The sequence below is a fragment of the Cupressus sempervirens genome, chromosome 2 (genome assembly GCF_028749045.1).
Source record: "Cupressus sempervirens isolate cs-2001-9-10 chromosome 2, ASM2874904v1, whole genome shotgun sequence".
Classification (NCBI taxonomy): Eukaryota; Viridiplantae; Streptophyta; class Pinopsida; order Cupressales; family Cupressaceae; genus Cupressus; species Cupressus sempervirens.
Genome location: NC_143119.1, coordinates 185,973,667 through 185,979,535, shown reverse-complemented (window position 1 = coordinate 185,979,535; position 5,869 = coordinate 185,973,667).

The window sequence follows — 5,869 nt, the reverse complement described above, 5'->3', positions numbered from 1 at the left end:
AAGACACCGTGGCTGATGCATTCTTTGTTGGCTTCTATCTTCATGGATTTTGATGGTGGACATGTATCCTCACATTGATGATTTGCATATGTTAGATGACGTTATCTTATGTTTCTTTTCTGCATATGATGTAGTATAATACCAATGATCTCTTTGGTGATCTGGGATGTTACGCACAGAGGGATGGCTAGGATCCACGATCGTCTAATGATGCTATTTACGGTTGGGAGGAACTATGCACTTAGTTATTTATGTTTGTAATATATGGTTATCTTTTATGACGGATGTTTATATCTTTTGTGATGATGTATCATGTATGGTTTGTGGTTTCATTTATGTTATTGCATCATGCATTAGAGTTAGTATGATGATGTACTTTATTTATACGGATGTATATTCTTTTAAGCCTTTCATACCCTGAGACATGTATAGTGGATGATTGAGCAATCTGGAATGTAACGTATGAACATTGGACTTTTCATTGTTAATTTATGTGGATGTAGTATTAGATGGATTCATTAATATTAGTTGATTTAGATGTAATTCAACATTAAGGGATCCTTAAAGAATGTAACCTGTTATGTATGTCATTTTTACTTTCATTTGAATTGTTGCTATTGCTTCCGTTATTAAGTATAAGTTGTAAATGGTTTATCTTTCTTGTTTAAAAAAAAAAATGCTACCCAACTTAATGAAACTTTAGGTTAATTCTTTGGATCTCTTGGTGGGGCATTACATGTTATGTGCCTAAGGGGGAGAATGGATTATGCCATTTGTCTGTATCATGTAATAGAGGTTAGTGTTGGCCATTTTTGCCTCCCATTCAACCCATCACTGATATCTCATATGAGAGATCTTCAATGGGCTAGGATCTTTGTAGAGGGTTAACACACTAAAGTTTGTGGCTAACATTTCATGTTGGCTCAGTTTCTTCATTTATGGAGTTGGCTTAGTTTGTTCTTGGTTGGGTTGACTCATATTGTGGTTATCAACGACTCTTGTGTTTTTGTGAGCTATCTGCCCATCTTCCCAATTGTGTGAGATGCTACCATGCATTGCCATTCTGAATTTCTTCATCCGCTAGTGTCTCTACAAGACTCTAAAGTCTAGAATTACGTGAGATGATGCCACACATCTCTATTTTGGTGTCTCCTCATGTTGCATTAATTCTTCAATGCTTTGAAGCCTAGAATTGTGTCATGCTGCCACACGTCACATTTCTGGCATTTCCTCACACTACAGTGCTTTTGCAAGGCTCCAAGACCCAAAACTGTGTTGTGTGGTGGGGGTCCCCACCTTTCGTGTTATCTGCTTCCTTTATTTGGAGGAGTCTACTCACGACATCTTAGTCACTCACTGGAAATAAAGCTCATCTACATTAATGGTTGTGTTTTAATCCTTCATTAGGAGATTCTTGATGCATTTGGGTCATCTGTTTCAAGGGAAGAATCTTCATCGACAACCAACATTTCTTTTTGGGGAAATCAAATTCCCCCCATGGTCAACCATGCATGTAAGTAGACAAGCAATCGATAGGTAAATTTAGTGGGAGAAAAAAAAGTAATATTAAAACAGTCAAGAACTTGAAAGTATAATGATAACGAATCATAATATAAACTTTAAAAATTAAGTAGGCCTAAACATTTAGTCATTAATTTTAAAGTGGAAATTTAAGTATACTTTCTTCTTTAATTTAGTAGAAGGTCTTTATATTATAAGTGGTGAGGGATAATATTTGAGATCATATAATATAATTTAGTAAGAAGTATAGATCTAATGTAAGGATAAAATAATTAATTCAAGTCAATTAGACCCTTTGATTTTAGAAAATGTAGAAGATAGGTCAGAACTTAGTTTATATATATCAACATTTAAATAATGGAATCTTAAATTAACTTAACATGGGCTAGGCTCTTAAATATCAAGTTTAAAAGTAGTCCTACATTAGATCTAGATTTCAAAAAAAGAAATAGAAACATGTTATTTATTGACAGAAAGTACTAACATGTAAAAAAAAAATGTTGAGTGGTTTCTGGTTGCAGAGAATTAGTAAGAAATATCTCATCGATAGAGCATAGAGTATAATAGAGATTTAAGAGGTCGATCATGACCTTGATCAGACACACTCGCGGATTAAAATATAATAATTCCATAAAAGATGAAAAGGAAGAATGCTCTTCCAAAATATAATTGTATCAAAGAATTAGTTATTGAATCATAGAAAAAGGGATAATTTAGCATAGAAAGGTTGTAACACAATAATCAAACTCTAAAACTAGGGAGTGCCCCTTTTATTTATGTACTTTGTAAAGGACTAAGGTCCCAAGTAAGACTAGAGGTTTTCTTCTTCGTTCTTTCCTACAAGTATCTATTTAAACGGAGACATTTGTGATTTTATCTTTAATAATATAGTATACAAGGCTTCGGTTGATTACTAATTAAAAAAGAAGTAAAATGATAGTATAAAAAAAATGTGTAATTTTTTTTGTTGTAAATAACAGTATAACAACTTTATTTCTTTTTTGATTTGATTGTTCTTTATCAATAAAAATAAAAGTATATATTTTTAATCTATTTTTAATTAAGTTGAATATTGATCTTTGGAGGAAGTTGGTGGTTATTGGCAGATTTATTGGATCGAGGATTACCAAATTACACATTAGCGATTGGGTGACCAAGAACTAGAGTAGAGATACTATTCTGAAATTTATTCCCAAAGGATTCTTTATAATGTTTTTTAGAGAAGAATCAATCAAAAACCATGTTATAAATCAACAAAATTGGTTTTTAGAATCATCTCCTTTGTACCTACAACCATAGCAAACAAATTTTGATTTGGTCCCCATTTGTAGTTTATAAGGAATTGATTTGGATTAGATTATATAATCTTCCTATAGAATACTGTGGAGATGAGAGTGTAGAACACATTAGGAGATCGATGGGGACTCTTTTGGAAGTGGATGAGAAGATCATCAATAATGATTCTTATTTGTATGCAAGCATTAAGTTTGCAATGGTCAAGAGAATCTCAACCTGCATCAATCTTAAATTCAAGAATGGAATCTGGAAGCAACAAGTAGAAATTGAATTTCCTATTTCCAAAAGTAAGAATGATGTCAATAATCAACTTGTGGATATTTTCTCGGCTATGGACAAACCAAGGCATGGATTCCCAAAAGAACGGTTGCAAAACCATTTTTGAGGAACAAAAGATAATATATTTGCAACAGAATCCCGTAATGGAAGAGGGGGAGTACTTGGGCTCAATAGAAAATTAGGCAGCGAGGAAGAATTTACTTATAGAGAAGGCCCCCTCATAGGTCCATATGTAATTAGACACAGAAGTGGATTATGATCAGGAATCAAATGATAATTTCCTTGCTTCAGACGAATTGGACAATGTTGACCCAATGAATGCCAACCAATTAGTTAACATTCTTCTTGGTAAATCCAAAGGTGGCAGAGGCATGCGATCAAATAGGAAGAAAAGAGAAGATAGGACAAAGGGATCATTAATGTTTTTTATTATTTAAGGAAAGCCAAGGGAGTAGGGATCTCCCTTGGTGAGAAATGAATATCTCAACTTGGAATGTCAGGGGACTATTAGCCCCTGGCAAGAAATGCTTGGTAAAATGAGCATTAAATAGGATGGAATGCGACATGGTTTTCTTTCAAGAGATGAAACTCAATCTTGATAAAGCACTTAGTTTCCTACATCTTTGTAATAAGTGGGAAGGTTTCTTTCAAGAAGCGAGAGGGGATTCTGAAGATTTAGGTCTTTTGTGGAATCCTAATACTATTAAGGTGTCAGATTTAGAGAGATCTTCTCATTGGATCTTTGGTAGAGTGGTCAACCTGAAAATAACTTTGATTTCCCCTTCTTTAATGTCTATGGTCTGACTAAAATGAGTGACGAATTGAAGATTTGGATAGAGATCTCATTGAAGCTTGCTTTGATAGATTGTGATAAAGTGATTATAGTAGGGGATTTTAATGCCTTATTAGACCAAGAAGATAAATTAGGTGGCTTAAGGATGTCTTCCCAAATCATGGAGGATTTTAGAAATTTTGTGTACCAAAATCATTTATTTGATGTTGTCCCATCTAATGGTAAATACACTTGGACCAACTATAGGGAGAAATTTACTAGAATCTCAGAGAGATTGGATAGATTCCTAGTAGGTTCATACTGGATAGAATTATCTTTTAATTTGGATTCTAGCATTCTTCCTTTTTACTTGTCAAACCATTTTCTTATGCAACTTAATATCTAGGTATCCCCTCAAAAGTGCAAAGGAAGCTTCTGATTTCAAAGCATGTGGTGGAGAGATAAGGACTTTTTATCGAAATTGAAAATTTGGTGGCAGGAAAGTGATGCAAGTAATAGGTTATTATCAATAGGATATCCTAATATATCCTCCTAAGACCTACTCAAGACTATAGTAGTGGTGATTGGTCTCTTCCACACACCAATTTCACCTTTACAATCCTATCCCTATCTTCCAAGTAGCCTTGAGCCTTCAACAAGGCAAACAAACTTCCTCACACCTCACTCCCTTGCACCTTCCAAGATCTTAGGTTTCAAGAAACCTCAATACATCCTTCTCCACCATTTCACCAAGTTTCATGACCCTCTAATAGAGTTTGGGCATCTTCCTAAGCCAAATTTACAAGTTGCCCTAGGAGCCCTAATAGGGGCTCTTTCCTAGTAGCTTTATTCAACCAAAAACAACACTAAACACCAATAACTTCCAAAAAATCCCTCGAGTAAATTGAATAATCACTTATAACATAAAAATACATGACTAAATTCACAAGATGGATTCTGGGTCACTACTTGTAATCCCTTAACCCTTGAGCCCTAGTTTTTAGGCTTTTAAGGTTAAAATCATTGTTTGGGCTTCTAAGCTCCTAATCTTGCAACCCACCTCAAATTTTCTTCTTCCATCACCATTTTCATCCTCCCACCTTATTATCCACCAAAACTCAAACCTCAATGACTCATTCCTTGACCTTTGTAATGTAATCTCAAACTATCAACACGCCTAACAAACTAACTATTGAGGCTCAGATGTTGAAAGAATAGTATAGGTAGGTGGAAGTTGATCAAATAAAAACCAAGAATGTCTTCCCCATCCTAACACCCTTCTACACACTAGCCATCAAGACTTTTTACTGTGGGAATTAGGAGAGTTTAGCCATTTTGGTTCAAACCCTAACTGTGGGGTAGGGAAAACAATGAAGTAAACAAAATCCAAATCCAAAACAACTTTCTCCTATTCAACCAAAACTAGTTATTACATTCACCAATAAGAAAAAACTTAGCTTTCAAAAAGCATAACAAAAAGTTATTGTCACTCTGCAACTAGATTTAGAAAGGTGCACTCTAATTGTACATGGTTTTCTCTCCAAAATGATTTTTTATTTCATTCCAAATCCGTACAGCTCAATCCAACCCCTTCATAGGTTCAAGATATTCAATATATAGATCAAACTACTTTACCTTACAAATTCCTTCCTTCAAATTTGACCCAAACAATAAACTAACTTTTGAGCTTCCACTTTGCAAGAAAAAATGCAAAAAAGTTGCATGACAACTTTTTATTGCAATTTGCAATTTTTACAACTTTTACATATACTTCCAACAAAACACTCCACATACCTACTAAACTTTACCAAATCATGCAAGAAGAGCAGGAAACATGAAAATGGGGATTTTTGGTCAACTCACAATGTTGACCAACTATTGACCATCCTTTGACTTGACTATAATTCTTATTACAACATGTAAAAACTTGCCTAAATGCATTCTAGGGATGCTTGAGATTGCCTAAATGTCCTGTCCTCTTGGACACTTATTGACCTTTTA